Source organism: Mustela lutreola, chromosome 13 (assembly GCF_030435805.1).
Source record: "Mustela lutreola isolate mMusLut2 chromosome 13, mMusLut2.pri, whole genome shotgun sequence".
In the NCBI taxonomy this organism is placed as follows: Eukaryota; Metazoa; Chordata; class Mammalia; order Carnivora; family Mustelidae; genus Mustela; species Mustela lutreola.
The window spans coordinates 81,524,938-81,543,718 of NC_081302.1; the positions used below are offsets into that span (position 1 = coordinate 81,524,938).

The window sequence follows — 18,781 nt, forward strand, 5'->3', positions numbered from 1 at the left end:
AGCAGAAGTTAGTAATGTGTTAGGACCAATGCATGCAGATTAATAAGTCCTAACACCGTTTCTCCCTCTGTCCCTCCCTCCCCACTTGTCCTCTCTCTTGCTCTTGCCCTCTCTTGCAAAAACAAACAAACAAACAAACAAATAAATAAAAATATGCAGTGGAATATTACTGATTTACATCAGTATGGATGAAACTGGAGGAAATTGTGCTCAGTGAAATAAGTCAAACAGAGAAAGACAATTATCACATAGTTTCACTTATTTGTGGCACATAAGGAATAGCATGGAGGACATTAGGAGAAGGAAGGGAAAAATGAAAAGGGGGAAATCAGAGGGAAGATGAACTAGGAGAGACTATGGGATCTGAGAAACAAACCAAGGGTTTTAGAGGGGAGGGGGTGGGGGGATGGGTCGGCCCGGTGATGGGTATTAAGGAGGGCACGGATTGCAAGGAGCACTGGATGTTATACGCAAACAATGAATCATGGAACACTGCATCAGAAACCCATGACGTACTGTATGGTGACTAACATAATAAAAAAAATTATAACAGCAAACAAACAGATAAGTAAAAGCTTAAAATAAAGCAAAAAACCTTAAGTGTCTGCCTTCAGCTCAGGTCATGATCTCAGGGTCCTAAGATCAAGACACGTATCGGGCTCCCTGCTGAATGGGGAGTCTGCTTCTCCCCCTGCCCCTCTCCCCAACTTGTGTGCTCTCTCATTCTCGCTGTCTCTTGCAAAAATAAATGAATAAAATTATGAGTTCCAACAGACAGCATCATGCCCTTTTGATGCCTTCAGGATCTGCGTCTTTTCACACACACACACACACACACACACACACACACATCTGTACACACACAGTCCTTTCCTTTGTTGGGTATCTCCTCAGAGCCTGAGAATTTGGTGGTGGTGGGGAGGGGGGTTCTTTGGTCACGTGATATCCCAATAGAGCAAGGTGAAAGCCGCCAACCAGCTGTGTCTCTCACTGATGTCAAAGAAAAGATTGTAAATGGATTTCCAAGTCACTGTTGAGCAGAAGGTCTCTTTGGAAGGACCCCTCAGCTTCCTCATGACTGCTTCCCAAAACGGATTACATTACTCCTGAAGCGTTGCCCAATCTTATTTGGGACAGTGAGTTCCTCGGGACATAGCAATAAGTCCTTCTGAAAATGAATTTGGAAATTTGAAGTTCTTCAGATATATTTGGGTTTTTTTCTTGAAAATGGTGCCAAAGGTTTCCTCTACTCCTGGCACAGCTGGTGTTGATGGTTGTGGTGGCTTCGTCTAAAATTTTGTGCTTTAAATGTTATGATCCTTGGGTGTATCAAACCTGTTATAAAGTTCATACTGGGGACAGAGGGTCCATTTTAATTAAGCAGTTGGGATTACCCACATTTGATATGGTCCTCTGAACAGCTCAGGTGGTTATATTAATTGCTTAGCTGTTGATCTCTTGAAGACAAGATTTCAGCGACAGAATTTCTGGTGTTTGAGTAGATTATAATTCCATTAGAAATACCCCTGTGATATATTAGTAAGGTACTTTTAAAAATAATCTACATAGCATTCTATCTTGTGTCTTTCTTTAATTGGTATGAGATCAATGCAGCATTATTTAAGTTCAAATATCTTGAGGTGTTTTTTCTTAATCCCATTAAGCGATAGCTTCACAACAGATTTTGTGAAATCCTATTACTCACAGAACCTCTAAAATCAATGTTCCTATGTATTTTAAAAATCAAAAAACTTCTAATTATTTGAAAAAGTGTCTGCATTTTACATCACTTAGGGGCATGTATATTTTATGAGTTTATAATTCCAAATATAGAATAAATAATTCTATTAAATCCTAGTATTTTGGAGAAAAACAACATTAGTCAGCTCTATAAATTAGGGCATGATAAGTCGAATTGTTCCCTCTGTAACAGCGTAAGAGTTGCAAACTTTTCATCAAGACAGGAATAGAGAGAGAGAGAGAAATTCAGATGGGGGAAAACTATGACCTCTTTGGCATGTCTCTTTTCAGGATGACATTTCAGAGCCCATCTCTGCTGGGCTGGTGTCTGCCCACCTGGCCACACAGTCAGGTTTGTTTTTGTCAGCTCTAGCCCCGATCCGCGTCATGCAATGCACACATTTCCTACTGCATTCATCAGTCGCTCTGTCATTCATGGTCAGAGTGGTCTCTCTCACAGTGATGGCTTATGGAAGTTGTGCTACGCCACGCCTTCCTTTCCCTCCTGCTTCTCTCCTTTGAAGTCCAGCCCACTGGCCCCTCCCTCCCTCCACTGCTTGCTTTCTCTGGCTTCAGAAATCCTGGGACAGACTGAACGGGAATTTGCACCAGAGTCCCAGGATAGGAGAAGCACCTGTGCCCAAGGATGGTTAGGTTAGCACCACGGTCACCAACATACACCTGGGTGGCCTCCTTAACTGCTTAGTCTCTAGCGTGCTTCCTTCAATAAAGACACCATTCAACAAACACTGGAAAAGTACATGAAGGAAGAATAAGCCAGCAGCGAATTGTGACTTTGTGTTCATGGGCACATTTAAGAGTGTCTGAACAGCCCCAAATCCCTGTTGGCTCTGAAAGTTCAGGCAGTTCCTCTTGCTGTGGCCTTACTTCTCCAGGGGACTGAAAAGATCCAAGGTAGGGATCAGTCCCTCCCCCTGGGACAGAAATTTCACATATGGTACCTCTGTTCATTCTCAACATAACTCTCCCTTCAGAGAAAAGAACCAAGGCTCAAAGGGGTTCAATCCACCCAGCAAGCAAGTGGCAGAGCCAGGACTCAGCCCAGAGCCACCTGGTTCCAAAGTTCATGTCCCTCCCGCCACCCACGTCACTAGAGAGGGAAATGCAGTGTGTCTGTGCCAGCCTCGTACCTACACATTACGTGAAGGTTGGGATGATAAGGAGCCCGACAATGAATGACCAGTACCATTACAACACTTTGCATTGTCGTCTTGGATGCTTTTATTACATATCCAAAAAGACAATTCATCAGGCAGAATTGTATTTGTTCAGTATTTCACTTTCAGTTCCGGCTTGTTTCCTTCCTTCCTGCCTTTACTTGTGTCCTTCTCGCCTTCCTTCCTTCCCTCCCTCCCGCCCGCCCTGCCTCCTGCCTTCTTTCCTTCCCGCACCATCACATTGTCCCGGACTGTAACTAAGGGTAAAGCAATTAGGCTTTACTCTGCCTGTTTAGGAGATGCAGTCCCTGGTTCCTTACAGAGAAGTCTTCTTCAAGACAACCGGGTGGCTCAGTCAGTTATGTGTCTGTGTTCAACTCAGGTCATGATCCCAGGGTCCTGGGATGGAGCCTCACATCAGGTTCCCTGTTCATTGGGGAGCCTGCTTCCTCCTCTCTCTCTCTCTGCCTGCCTCTCTGCCTACTTGTGATTTCTCTCTGTCAAATAAATAAATTCCTGTTTTTTTTTAAAAAAAAATCTTCTTGGGCGCCTGGGTGGCTCAGTGGTTAAGCCGCTGCCTTTGGCTCAGGTCATGATCTCAGGGTCCTGGGATCGATTCCTGCATCGGGCTCTCTGCTCAGCAGGGAGCCTGCTTCCTCCTCTCTCTCTCTCTGCCTGCCTCTCTGCCTACTTGTGATTTCTCTCTGTCAAATAAATAAAATATTTTAAAAAAAAAACTTCTTTACCAAAGAATGACAGCTTCCAAAGATAGAAAAAATGGTAGAATTAGGAAGTCACCATTTTGCAACTCTGCATGGAAAAACTGATTCAGGTAAGAGCCATCAATGAATGCTACAAGCATTGGGTAGAAGATTGTGGGGAGTAGGATCTTTGGACATTACCAAAGTATCACCCCACTGGTGACTTGCCAATTTTAAGAGAACAATATACTATCACAAAGGCCAGTATTGGTGGCTGACAACTCAACCAAGGATGAAAACTCAATAGTATGCACACCCTGGTGTTGTACCCCCGACTCGAAGCAGCAGGAAGTATCCAGTATCACCGAGAGTATTTGTTCCTGATATGTTTAACCTGCACTTAACCAAGGTTTTAGACCTAACTTCCAGTGCATAGGAAAGTCGATAGCTGGAATGTGGAGGTAATGACACTACAGGGAAACAGTTAGACTTGTGGGACATTTTACAAGACAAACTGGCCTCGTCTCTCCAGAAAATCAATCTGATCATGGAAAGCAGATCAATGCTTGCCTGGAACAAGGAGCAGAGGGGATATGACTGCAGAGAGACACAAAGGATCTTTCTGGGCCAACAGAAATCTGCATTTTGATTGTTTTTTATTTGATTTGATGGGACAGTTACATCGGTGCATACAGTTGTCAAAATTAATGAACAGTACACTTACAGCTGAATTTCTTAGGTCAAGTTAAGCATTGATGCAGATGATTTTTAAAACAAAAACAAATTATCAGTGTCACAGAAAAAAGTGAAGCCATGGGTTGTCTTTATTGTCTTGACACAGTATTTAAATTGTCTAAAGACCCATTACAACCAGATATAATAAGAGAAGTTCAGCTAGATCTGGGCTTGAAGAAAAAGGGGACAGCTAAGAAAGACATTTTGGGGATAATGCAGAGAATTGAGGCAAACTGGATGCTAGATCAACCTGAGAAATTTAAAAAATTTTTCTTCTGCTTTCTGGTGGGGTAATGTTCTTATTGTTAGAAGATACTTGTTGAATTATTTAGGAGAGAAGGGTCATTAATTGCTATACCAGAAGCTATATGAGGACATGTAGAAAGAGAAAGCAAAGACAGCATAAAGTTATCAATGGTTTAATTCTGCAGAAAGAATTCACTGATATTTATTATGCTAGGCTTTCAACACTTCTGTCCTTCTGAAATGTCCAAGAATAAAAATGTGGAAAACAGTGACTGCCATGTGAGTGGTGATGGCTCTTCTGGTTTGGAGGCAGTCTTCAGAGAGTCTTCTGGCCTTTGGTGAGATTATCTCTTATGGCAAGGAGCCACCCCTTTCCATGGCTACTCCTTCAGGGGACAGGACACGTGCATGTCCCTAGAGAGGCCTTTGTATCCTACTCTGTGACCTAAAGGGCTTCGGGCTCCGCCCACCATCCTTCACTTCTCCCCACCACGATGCTGTTGAGCAAATACACGTGAACGGTTCTGTTAACTGCTGGAATAAATATTGCACCTCGACTAAAAAGAAAAGATAAGTTAACTCCTGGAATCTCTCCATGAGAGAAGAGACGATAGAAGAACATAGATCAAGAAGCTTTAAACACTTGCTTAAAGTTGAATGGAAACATACGTAATATGTACTTTGAAGGTATGAGTTCTCTTTCAACGTCAACTAAATGAGGTCACTAGGGCTCTGGGTGTGGAAGATCAGACTTATTTAATGTGATGATGTCTAGGATGTTACTGAGCTAAGGGAAGTGATCAAATTCTCCTCCTCTGGAAGGTCTAGCTCAAACTGCTTCTCTTGTAGAAAATCGTTCCAAACTAATCCAACCCAGAACAATCACTCCCTCTCCCAGGTTCCACCTGTTCCTGCTATCTGTTTCAGCCTGTCTGATCCTAAGTCACCTGCTAGATTATTTAAAAATAGCTTACATTTTCACATCTTCTCCCCCAAAAGCCAGGATAGGGTTTGATGGGGATGCCGAGCCCTGATTCTCCCGATATGTCTGTCTTCACCAGCACATACCCACCCATACTTTAAGTGCTTGGACAGCAGGGGCCAGGGCTAAGCCCCTTTGTGTTCCCAAGGCCCTGCACAGTGTCTGATCCATAAATGCTTGAAAAATGAACAAGGGCTTTCCTCCTATCCCTACTGTACAGTCCAGAACATAGGGCAAGGCATGGGGGAGCTTCTTGTAGAATGAATCAAAGTTACCTGGAATCAGGACATTGGAGTCGTAAAGTCTCTCTTTCTCTGTCTGTCTCCCTCTCTCTATCTGAATCTCTCTTTCTCTTTTGCTTACATGCACATGCATTTTCTTTCTCACCATTGGAACCCAGACACCACGCTGGCAAGAATCCCAGGATTAGAGTAAGGTGTAGAGGAAAGCCATGTCCACTATCCCCTGTCCAAATCCCTGACCCATAGATTTTGTGAGCAATATAAATTTTTTTTATGAAATTGCATTCTGGCAAGATAGGTTATATAGGTACACTAAATGGAACATTCTCTTTGCTCCTGATCCTTCTCTACATCTCATCTAAACAAGGAAGTAGTACCTTAGGTAGGATTGTCAAATTAAATGCGATGTCCCATTAAATCTGAATTTCAGAAAAATAATAAGTGATTCTTTTGGCACAAATGTCCCCAGTATTTCATGTAACATATCTTTTAAAAATATTTATTGTAGGTACCTCCTTAGCACAGTAGGCAGTGCATCAGTCTCATAAAACTATTTGTTTATCTGAAGTTCAAATTCAGTTGGCACTCCTTTATTTTTATTTGCTAATTCCAGGAACACTTACCTTGAGTCTCCACCCTGGACCTTTTCTCTACCCACACACACTACTTAGGGGAGTCAACCCAGTCCAAGCTTTATCCTGACAACTCTGAAACTTTTATCTCCAGTTCAGAAATCTCTACCAATCTCCACACCAAAACACTGGACTACCTACTTGATAACTCCACTTTTACCGCTGAGAGTCATCTCAGACCCAATCAGAATTGTTGATTTGCAACCCCTCCCCACCCCCCCAAGCTGTTGCTCCTCACCCTTCCCCATCTCGGTGAATGGCACTGACATCGACCCAGTTGCTCAAGCCCCTAAGGAGAGCGTCAGCCTTGATTCCTCCCCATCCCGTAGTCTGTGTCCAGTCAATCAAGAAGTCCCTTTGGCTCAACCGCCAAAACATATTTCCAGCCCATCGCTGCCTCCTGGTGTCCCCTACAACCCCTCTGGATCAAGGCACACTCTCCTCTCACTTGAACAACTGTACTAGCCACCCAATGGCTTTCCCTCTTCCCCTCTTGATTCTCTATAATCCTCTCTACTGCATTTCCCCACAGAAGCTGGCGGGATCTTTTTAAAGACACATCATGGAACTCGTCTGCTACAAATGCTCCAATGTTTCCTCACTGCACTAAAAATAAAATGAAAATATCCTTCAAGATCCTTCATGATCTATTTCCTGTACCATCTGTCAAAGGACACCAACCTTTCTGTTCCTCAAACATCCTAAAAACCTTAGGATGTTCTGCCTGAAGTACGGCACCCATGTGGCTCATTCTTACCATTTCCACCTCAAATCTCACATCACTTCTTCCATTTAGTCCTCCCTTAGCTATCCCTCCACCCCCCACCCTCGTGACTCCCAAGGCCATCAGCCTGGGGTATTTCCACCTCCAGGCAAAACCCAGTGCATCTGCTTTGGTTTTAGTTTGTTCACTGGTTTCTGTCCTCTTGCATTTGATCTTTTTTAAAAACCAGCAGAGAAACAGATTTTGTTAATTTCCTAATTCAATTTAAGAGTACTGTCCATTCATATATGATTTGACTTATGATTTAACTACCCACATTTGTTGTGATGGCTTATATAGGTAGACTTATTTCTACCGTATGATTTTTACTTTTCTATTGATCATGCTTTTTTTTTTTTTTTTTTTTTTTTTTTTTTTTTTTTTTTTTTTGTCAGAGAGAGTGAGCAGAGGCAGGCAGAGGCAGACGGAGAAGCAGGCTTCCTGCTGAGCAAGGATCCCGATGTGGGGCTCGATCCCAGGACCCTGAGACCATGTCCAGAGCCGAAGACAGAGGCTCAACCCTCTGAGCCACCCAGGTGTCCTGATCATGCATTTTTAATGTTTCTTTCTTCTCATTTGTTCCCTGTCAAGGAGTTGACATACTTTCTTTATTCTCTTATTTCATCTTTTACTTTGAAAAAACATATACTCGATTTCTGTGTTTTAGGGTTACCAGTAAAACTCTTTTTTTAAAAAAAGATTTTATTTATTTATTAGAGAGACACAGAATGAGAGAGCAAAAGAGAGAGTATGAGTGGGGAGAGGTCAGAGGGAGCAGCAGACTCCCTGCCGAGCAGGGCTCTGATGTGGGACCTGGGACTCCAGGATCATGACTTGAGCCAAAGACAGTTCCTTAACCAACTGAGACACCCAGGTGCCCCACCTTTAAAACTCTTAAGCCCACGTAGGGACGCCTACCTAGCTCAGTCTCTTAGGCATCTGCCTTCAGCTCAGGCCATGATACTGGGGACCTGGGATTGAGTCCTGCATCAAGATGCTTGCTCAGCCCAGAGCCCACTTCTTCCTCTGCCTGCTGCTCCCCCTCCTTGTGCACTCTCACACTCTTGCTGACAAATAAATAAATAAATAAATATATAAAATCTTTGAAAAACCCAAACTCTTAAGCACGTGTAACTTACGTCTGAACTGAGTCTATTACTCCTCTTAGAGCACAAAATGAGAATCTCAGAATCCTTTAATGCTAAGTACCTTCAGTTGTTCTAACAATGTGCATTATCATGTCATGCCAACTTGTCACTAACATCTCCCGAAATGGCTTTTTCGTGTGTTTTACAGCTAATGGTAATTCAGATTTCCCGACATGTTGGATAACTACTTACCCACCGGGCTCTTTGTTTCCCATTCACTCCTGCAGGTCTGACTTCCTGTGCTGAAATAATCCTTCAGTTGTCCTTCCAGTAGCTGTTGTGGAGGAACCATTTCTCCATCCTTATGTCAAAAAATGTTTCTCTAGCACCTTAAATCCTGGGCATAATCCACAGGTACGAAATTCTGGTGTACAATCCATTTCTTCATTGCAACCAGAATGGCGAGATGTGTGAGACCTTGTGGATGGAATAAGGTGGTGTCTGGGCCCAGCTTGCTTCCCAGAGCAGAAAGCCGGGACCTAGCTTCCTGGTTTTCAGCCATCCTCCCTAACTGATGTCTGGGAACTCAGAAGCATTCGGGCCCTAGCTGGTCTTCTGGGGACCCCCAGGATCCTGAGATCATGCTGTCACACCTGGGATATCGCCCCGCTTCACCGCTTGAACACTTTTAAGCCAGGAATGTCCCCCACTAAGTCTTTCAATCATGCACCTGGTTGTCCATAGAAACTTTGCAGTAGGCCCCTTCAGGTAGGTGCCTCCCCTCGGCTGTATCCATAGCTGTATCACACTCACAACTGGTTCCCATCCAGGCCCCTCGGGCTCTGAAGCTGCGGCAGGCACCACAGTGGGAGCTAGAGGTAGCTCTTGAGGTGGTTCAGCATCTTCTTCTGAGGTTGGGGCTGTCGGTCCAAGAAGAGAAAGTATCAATCCAATGATTGACTTTTCATGTCCCTCCTAAATCAAGGAAAATTTCCCCACCATTCAATGTTCTCTGAGTCCAGGAAGCAATCCCTAGAGGGTCTCCCCTGATAGCAGGTCATGGGCACAGGGATCTGAGGCTACTCCTTACTCCCGGCCCACCAGATAACGCAGGCCAGCTCTGGGCGGCCTCCGCTGTTCCCTGCACAGGTCTATATCAGCCACCCCCTGTCCTCCTCAGATCAGCATCTCTCTGGTTCTCCTCCCTCTACACCTCCCCCTGCTTGTGCTCTTTTCCCTCTAATAGATAAATAAAATCCTAAAATAATACATAAAAGCTTGAGCATCAAAGTGAACCTTGAGGCCTTCAAGACCTGGCCGGAAACACCCTCCTGTGTGTATTTCCTTGTCATCTTTCCTCTTGTGCTGATGGCATCAGAGGTGCATGTCATCCCAAGGAGGGAGAGGGCCGATGGTGGAGAGACTCTGGGCTCCTGAAGAACACAGAAAGGATATCAGTCTCCAATCTGAAGATCCACTCAGCACTGTCAAGGGGGGGGACCTCTGTGGTGACAGGCTACCAAAACCTGGGGAGATACATGGTCATTCAGCGTAATGTAATATAGCTCCATACAGCATGTTGAAATGACCAAGTTCACTTGAATAGTGATCAACCTAAAACCTTTAAAGGGGACCTAAGAGGCACCTGGCTTCCTCAGGCACTAGGAAACTTGATCACAGGGTTATGAGTTTGAGGCCCACATCAGGCACAGTTAACTTAAAAAACAAAACAAAAGGCTTACACAGGACTAAAATCAGTGAGGCTCAAACAACGGAGCTGGTCTGTGCTGGGATAGATCCTGTCTCCCGTTCATTCAGCCACTGGGCACTGCACACTCAGATGGTGCCAGGGCTTATCAGCCCAGCTGGTTCTCCTCGTGAGAGCTCAGGGTCTAGAGCAGAAGATGGACAAACGAGAAACCAAAATGTGAACGGGAAAAGCGATTGCTCCACAGCAAAAGAGCAAGGGACACAACTAAGGCCCGAACTGCACCCGGTGAGGGGTATGACAAGGCTGTGCTGAGATGACACGGAGAATTCCTGCGGGAGGAAAAGAAGGAGACAGCCCTGCACAAATGCGAGTGCATTCCACCTGGCGGAGGGCACCATGGAGCAGAGGACTGGAGGTTAGAAAGGGGGCCAGGGTGGCCAGAGAAGATGAGGAAGGACCAGAGTGGGAGGGGAGGAGGGCCAGGGCCCGGGAAGTTGGTCAGTATCAGTGCCCTTCTCCCAGGGCTTGTGACCGCACTTCCCCACACTCAGTGGCTGAACCCACAAACGATGCCTCGTGGTCTCAGGGGATCAGGAATCCAGCAGTGCTCCGCTGGGGGCTCCTTCCAGAGTCTCTCCTTAAACTGGGCTGCTGACAACACCAAGGGAGGATCTGCTTCACTGAGAACCTGAGCGCAATCAGGGGCATGGGCCAGATACAGCCCATCTCAATGACCTGACTTCCGTCTGCTCTGGGCCCACAGGGCTGGGCCATGGGCGTATGTCTGGGTCATGGTTCAACCTAGGAGCTTGTGCTCCAGTATGAAGATTGGAGAGAGAACATGGATCCGAGTCAACATGGGGCTGGGCAATGAGTTTTCGAACGAAATCTCAGAAAGGCCTTTGGGTCACGTGGCCACGTTCTGTGACATGGAAGTGAATCACCAAGTCCGGACCACACTCTGGGGAGGGGTCACACAAACATGTCTACAGAGGAGTTGGGGAACCAATGGAGCCCCCGAAGGGAGACTGTGAAGATCCCTGAAGTGTCCGGGCCTTGCCCAGAATCAGACTGGTAGGGATGCTTAGCAGGCTTGAACCCAGCTCTTTGAGTGTCCTCAAAGTTGGGGTCCTGGATGCAACCTAGCCATTCACTAGGGGCTCTGGAAAAGTTTTTCTGGAAGGAAGTGGCTGTTGGCCTGGAAATGTTATCGAGCTGAGGGTGATCATGGTCTCCTAGATAGGAGACATATGCCCAGGTTCTTGTCTGAGGAGGATCCCGGGTCATGACGACCCACTGGATGGACCACCATCTGCATCACACCCTTTGGAAAGGAGAGAATGGCCTGCATCCTGGGATAGGTGGTCTCTAGGGGTAAGGGTACATTCTGACAATCAAGGGCCAAGACTCCAGTCCCTTCATTAGGGTTTGCATTGAAAATGCAAAGCCTAAGACCTTGGGAACTATTACCCAGCCCTCTGTAAGTGGGGCTGTCCTCTTCTGGGACTCCAGAATGTGAGCACCGATGAACATATGTGTGCACACAGGAGCGAGTGTGCTGGTGCACACAAACACACACACCCCAGGAGGGACTGTGGGGTGGGATCTGATTAGTAGCAGATTCCAAGAAGTTGACAGGAGGGAGGAAATAGGGTGGGAGGAATTTCCTACCTGTGACAGCACTCCTCTAACATCATAGCTATTATCCAACCTATGCCTGTGGACATCTGCTAGAAAGACATGCTGGAATCATCCATATGTGACAAGAAGACCATCCCTGTCTGCCACAATGGCTTCTCTAGGGTTTGAACCAGGTAAGAATAGAGACTTGTGTCAGAAACCAGGTGTGTTTGCAAGCTGGGGCCCTGGCTGCTCCCAAACCTTCCCTGGCGCCCTGTTCCGAGGGGTGTGTTGGGGTCACTGTGTACAGATAAGATGTGTCCTTACATGCCGAAGGGGGAAGAGGAGATGGCAGACGGGAGCACTGTTCGTGTAGGGGTCCAACCAGGAGTGGGCCCCGATAGGGCATCTCAGGAAGTGATGTCACTGCCTGGATCACAAAGGCCTTCAGAACTTGGAACCCCTGCAACCAGGCAGCCAGTCTAGTCCCATAGCAGGGTTACTGGACTCAGGACCTAGACACAGAAAGATGTTTTCCTGTTGTGTACCTAGTTTCCGGGGCTCTGGGTACCAGAACCCCCAGGAAAATGACTTGATCCCATGCTGCAGACATTGGCTAAAACCACCCCCACAATGCCGCAGGACCTTTCAAGGGAGACGCCATAAGGTACTTACTACTGAGGAGATTAGGCGATGCCCCCCCCCCTCTGAAACATCCTAGGGAAGCCCCATGCCTTCCTCTGGAGTTTGAGGGGAGGAGGGATATGTGGGGTTTCCTGCCCATGGGCTGGAGGAGGGTGAGCACAGTGGATACCCTGGTGATCCCTTCTTGTTCACACCAATGTCATGGTGGGCAGGGTGCACAGGGGATTCCTGAGGTGACTCTGAGCTGTGCCAGAGCACATCCAAGGCCCTGAACCTGGGCCACGTTTCTTTCCTTGGGGGAGGGCTCTGCCACCTGGGCTGTGGTGTGTCTGGAATGGAGCGCCCGGGGTCTGAAGACTAGCAAACGCCTCCAGACAGGGCTCTAAGGCCTCCTGCCTGGCTGCCGGGCACTGTCTTTACAGAACGCCCCAGAGGACATGGTGCAGGAGGTGACCGAGGAGATTGCCTGCTCTCCTTCCTCCAAGGACAAGAAGCCGCACACGGCCAAGAGAGTCTGGCGCTGGCTCAGGGTGAGTGCAGGTGCTGGGGAGACCCGACCCCTGGGGCGCCCATGCAGCACCAAGGGCCCCACTTCCTAGAAGCCAGCCTGGCCTCCAAGAGTCCTGTACTCCCGTGAATCTGCATCCCATCTCTTCCCCAAACTGGCCTCATGGTCCTGCCCACGCCTTGGACAGAAGCAGAGCCATTGTCCACATACTTATAGGAGTATCATTAAAGAGACTTTAGACCAGGTCTCATCCCATTGATTTAGACTCCTTTTGCCCTGGCCTAGGCATTTTCCTAACTCGTGCTCCCAGGTGCCCACACTGGCCCAACAGTCCTTCCTCAGCTTCTGCAAGTCTTGCAAATCATCATTTGCAAGAGTTAATTGGGAGACTTTGATCCAAAGGGACATGGGGCCCATGGTACTCTGTCTCTTGCTCTGCACTTTGGTATTGATGGAACACATTGTTGCCCCCCCCCCCCAAAGAAAAGGAACAGGGGCCTCACTGCACTGCACTGCACGGCAGTCCAGAAGGCCAGTCATTGATCACAGCCATGGAGCCCTTTACTGGGGCAGGACTGGATGTAATCCCCTTCTCTGGCCAAGGCACAGTGCTTCATCCAGCAGCCTCCGTGCCTTCTTATCCTAAGCCCTCTCGCCTTAAACATCTCTGTGTTCTCGTCTCAAGAATGGGATATGTTGGGTGCCGGGGTGGCTCAGGGGTTTCAGCCTCTGCCTGCAGCTCAGGTCATGGGTCCTGGGTCTCACAGTCCTGGGATCGAGGCCCACGTCGGGGGCATGGGGTCCTCTGCTCAGCAGGGAGCCTGCTTCCCCCTTTATGTCTGGCTTCTCAGCCTACTTGTGACCTCTCTCTCTGTCAAATAAATAACAAGTCTTTCAAAAAAATAAAAAGAATGGGCTATGTTATCAGAAATCACAGGATCCATGCCACTCATGCAGGGACGTGCTATCCATACTCCGCTCACAAAGGGACCTCAGATACTAGCAAGTTGAGACATCACTTCTTTCAATTCTTTGTATGGATACCAAGAATATTTTCTCTTTGCCTTAAAGGCTTCTTAACTGATTGGCTGATTGATGGATTTGAGAGAGAGACAGGGGGAGAGTGGGGAGAAGCAGACGGAGGGACAGAATCCTAAGCAGACACTGCCCAATGGACACAGCCCTACGAGGAGCGCAGCCTCAGGACACGGAGACCATGACCTGAAGCAAAACCAAGAGCCTTAGTCTGAACCCAATGAGACACTGAGTCACCCGATTCTTTTCCGGACTCTGGGCTCTCTTGTCCCACCTCTTGCAGAAGTCCATGATATCTGGGGGCTCATTCTGCCCTCCTAGCCCCAACCCTCCTGGTGGCCACAGCACTGACTCATGTCTCCTTTGATTCACCTCAGGGGAATAATCGTTCAACCAGGAAGAGGAGGAAGACCTCGGTGCTGATGGCCAAGCGGGCCGACAAGCTGCAGGCCGCAATAGATCACCTGGTGCCTGCCGTCATCAGACAAGATCTACACTGTGTCCACATCTTTCTGGAAACATACCGTCACTTGGCCACCACCCAGGAGGTGCTGGACCTCCTCTTTGCAAGGTGAGCACCCTCCCCTGCCCCTAACTGCTCTGTGGGATTTGGCCAATTCCTGTTGTGAGACTCTGGCAGGTCCCCAAGCTTCCCCAAGCTTCCCTTGCTCCTAACTGGGGCAGAGGTATTATAGGGACTCAGTGGGGTCTTGTAGGGAAAGGACACCTGGGAGCCTGCGCCAGTGGAAAATTCTGCTGGAGGGCCTGTGGGCATGCTCTTTGCTCATTCATGTGCCCCTCATGATGAAGCCTCTGCCTCATCCCTGACTCTCACTATGATCTTGAGCTGGGCTCCTTTGCCACTGAAAGGGAGATGTGAGACTCCTTCTGGGGCCTGTGTCTGGCTGAATCTAGAGCAAGCATCCCTGGGGGTGAGCAGGGGCCAGGCCCACTCAGATGTCGGTGATGGGCTGGTTGGGGCCCTTTCATTCAGCAAGCATTCAGGAAGCCCCAGTAGGTGGAGGCGATTATCTAGGAGCTGAATGGGATCCCGGCACAGAACAGAGAGCACCCCAGGGCTGCAGGCTAGTCGAGGGTCAGAGGGTGAGAGCCAACATCCAGAGATATCTCATGCGATGCCCCCTGGCCTCCTCTAGATTCGGATGTGTTTATTCCAGCTATGATGAGGTCGGCGGACCCCAGGACCAGCGCAACATGTGAGTAAGCTTTGGCTGCTTTAGGAGGGCCTTCCCTCTCCACCAGGGTAGTGAGGGTCCTGTGAGTTCGAAGGGCTACTGGACCTTCAGACTCACCTCGTTATTCTTGCTTTATGGTAAATGTCTGAGAGCTTCTACTGGAAACTGGGAAGGTGCCCTGGGGAGCTGGGGTAGGTGTATGAGCACTGTGGGAGAGCAGAGGGGGTTGGAGGACAGCTTCAACCCCAAAGAGGGTCATGCTCCATCCCTGCCCCCTCCCAGCCCTCTCTCTGCCCCAATTCTGGGACCCAGAGCGTAGGATTTAGGAACCATCGCCCAGCAGTCTGTTGTCACCTGCACGCTGGGTGCTCAAAGGGGGCTCAGGGAGAATGGTGACCCAGTAGAGCCCAGGGAGCAGCAGGCATCCCACACCCTGTGGGAGGTGAGTGTCAGTGGAAACAGACCCACTCTCATGGCACCTAGTGAACGGGCAGAGGAGGTAACGGTGGAGGTATGGGGAGGGTCCTGGGAAGGCCTGGCTAGAGACAGAGTCCCTTTGTTCCCTCCTCGGTTGGATCTTCCCAGAGCAGAGGCGAGTGCAGTGAGGGTAATTAAGAGGTCAGACACGACCCCTCCCCGGGCACATGCAGTTGAATTAAAGTGGCTCGTGGGCAAGGAGACAGACTGAGGAGTGTGTCCAGCTCCCCTAAGAAGTCCAGAAAGGCTCCCCACATTGATCAAGGACTCCCACTCCTAGCGGCTTTTGGCCAGCCTGCCGTGTGGGAGCAGGCCTGTCTCAGGCAGGACTGCCAGGTCGCACGTGGACAAGGAGTCCGATTGGTCTCAGACAGGAGCTGACAGCCCAGGGGCCCAGGTTCCCACATAGGTTCCCTGGGATTTTGGTTTGGATGCGTACCCTGTCCTCTGACTTCTCTGCCTCCATGTCTGTCCCCAGGGCCGTCTATGCCATCCTCAATACCTGGGTGGAAAAGTATCCAGGGGATTTCGTGCAGCCTCCAGAGTTTTCCAGCTTGCATACGCTGCTGACCTACCTGCAGGTCAATGTGCCGGGCTCGGACCTGCAGCGCCGTGCCCAGCTTCTGCTTCCAGAAAGGCAATGCGCTCCTGAAAAGACCACGGAGCCAGAGGCTGGGGGTGAGGAGGACTGGGGGTGACTGGTGTGGGCCTGAGGCAGAGGCAGGGTGGGCCACCCTGAGGAAGCCTCTGTAGATTGTAATTGGGCTGAAGAGAGTGAATCGTCTCAGATCCCTGTCCCCATGGGCTTCCGTCGGGGACACCTTCTAGAGGCTGGGTCTTGAACGCAGGCCACGCTGAGTGGTGGGGAAAGGGAAAAGCAAAAGTTAAGTCAATCAAGCTGATGATGCTTTCTCTTCTTGGAGCTACAGCACCGGCCCCAGAGCGAGATCAGGATGTTTCTCAGGAAGTTGTTCCAGCAGCCACTCTGGCACCCGCTGCACCTCTGGGGCCTGAGCTGGCCCCTGCCATCCCTGCTATGGCTGCTCACTATGGGTTAGGAAGACCAGGGCCCCCCCTGACCCGTTGGGGCCAGGGCAGATGGTCATCAGGGCCCTTGTTCACTTCTCTGCCACGGAAGAGCCACCAGGACTTTTGACTTTCCTGGATGACCAGCAGGGTCCTGCCCCCGAGCTGCTGCCCCTTGGCTCTGTGGAGCAAGCAGGCTAAGCCCCGGAGCAGCAGCTTGTGCTGGCTGCAGCTCCAGAGCATGATTCCCCCTCCCCAGTCATTTCCTTCTTTATCGTATTTGTTTCCTGTGTCCACCTCTATAATTACTTCATAGATGTTATTTCTTAAATAAAGCAGAATTTGAGATTATATAACATTTTACTCGCATCCTTTGCAGTGGGATATGGAGGTCTCATTAGGTCCATCCAGAGTGTTGCACAACCATGTCGTTCCACGACCTTTCCATCACAGAGACACCCGCGCTTCTCATCGCTCACTGCTCTGTCCCTCCCCCAGTCCCTGCAACTACTGCTCTTCTCTCTGTCTTGGCCACTTCACCTCAACTTGGATTTTCCTCTGCCTGGAAAACTACAGTATGGCCTTCTGTGTGTGTCTGCAGAACATAAGAGTGATTCCTCTCTTTTCAAACTTTTTTGAAACGATATAGGTATTTTTGTTTTTCTGAATCTTCTACCAAAACAAACAATGAAACAGCACAACACAAAACAAATAACTCTTTTGTCTGGTACACCGCCAGCTAACTGCAGAGAAAGAACCTCCCTTTTGAGAAAGAGCAGAGCTGCTACCCTGTATGGTGTGCGACGTGCTGGAAAGAGCCGCCGGTACCCACAGAGCAGTGGCCCTCCCAATACCTGGTTGTGTATACTGGTCTGCACACAACACACAACCCGAGGAGTCCACAGAATAGTGACCTTGGACTGATAGACACCCTTTCGATACAGGCAGACCCCCCGAATAGATTTCAGGCTTTTTTGGTCTTTTTCACTACCACAGGACAAGTCAGTAAGTTAGATAATAGACAAATGAATTCCATTCATCCTGGATTTTTCTGCTATTCTTTACGTGAAAGTACTTAAAAAAAATATATATATATATATATATATATATATATATATATATATATATAGCACTATACAAATGCTAGTTATTACAAATTACATCCAAATGAAGCTAGATGTCCCAGAAACTGGCATTCTTTTTTTTTTTTTTTTTTTTAAAGTATATTTTTGTAGATGAAAGACAGTGACTTTTTTTTTTTTTTTTTTAAGATTTCATTTATTTATTTGACAGAGAGAGATCACAAGTAGGCAGAGAGGCAGGCAGAGAGAGAGAGAGAGAGGAGGAAGCAGGCTCCCTGCTGAGCAGAGAGCCCGATGCGGGACTCGATCCCAGGACCCTGAGATCATGACCTGAGCCGAAAGCAGTGGCTCAACCCACTGAGCCACCCAGGCGCCCCGAAACTGGCATTCTTATTATTTATTTTTATTTAAAAAAAATCAGTCATTTTCCTACTTGGCTCAGAATCAGAAAGTTTCATCATAGTTTTGTTTTAGGATTCCTCTAAAGTGATCTAGAAACAAAGACAGTAATACACATTCTTCCAACTTCAATACCGAAGTATATACAACACTCATCAGGAGCTGAAACACTTTCATGAGCAGACAATGACCAACTACAGAATGTCCTGGTGGGTTACAGTCCCGAAGGTGGTGAGAAGACCTACTCTCGGACACCCGTGGTTTGGCTGAAAGAGTCTCTCATGTCCAATGAAAACTGAGTTCTGACATCCTGCCTTTTTAGAGAGAGTTAACAAGATTAAGAAAGGTGTTTTAGAAAAGCTTTTCAAAAGGCCCCACACTTTGACCTGTTTTTTCTGGTGAAAAATGCACACAAAGTCTAAGCATGTACACGTGTGGTAAATGACAGCTTTTCTAAAGCAAGAGCATGAACATCCAAAACTCATGGCGGGTCCACTTGAGCACCTTCTTAATAGTCATGGACAGAATGGCTTTATTCATTTTTATAAACAGATACACCAAGTCTTTTTAGCTTAGTTCTTACTATTAAATTTACCTTTAATAAGGTAAAGGGTTTATTTTTTAAGAATGTTTTAATTTTTTAAAAATTACAAAAAATCTTTTTTACAAACTCATGGCCCGGAGAACAAGACCTGAGCTGAGATCCAGAGTTGGATGCTTAACCGACTGAGCCACATAGAGGCCCCTTAAATTTATCTTTTAAAATATAATAACC

At 47.8% G+C, this 18,781-nt stretch overlaps 1 protein-coding gene across 4 annotated transcripts in view; it reads right to left on the minus strand.

The window, feature by feature from the left end:
* LOC131813471 (ral guanine nucleotide dissociation stimulator-like) overlaps positions 1 to 18,781 on the minus strand; it is a 91,796-nt gene that overhangs the window by 17,548 nt on the left and 55,467 nt on the right. The window contains exon 1 of one of the 4 annotated variants that reach the window (XM_059143762.1): positions 8,564 to 8,744. The exons of 1 other annotated variant lie outside the window; for it this stretch is intronic. The gene's annotated coding sequence lies outside the window, so the exon portion shown is untranslated. Of the gene's footprint in view, positions 1 to 3,238; positions 3,321 to 8,559; positions 8,745 to 18,781 lie in introns of those variants that run through there. 2 more of the 4 variants (XM_059143758.1, XM_059143761.1) reach the window with 2 other exon arrangements.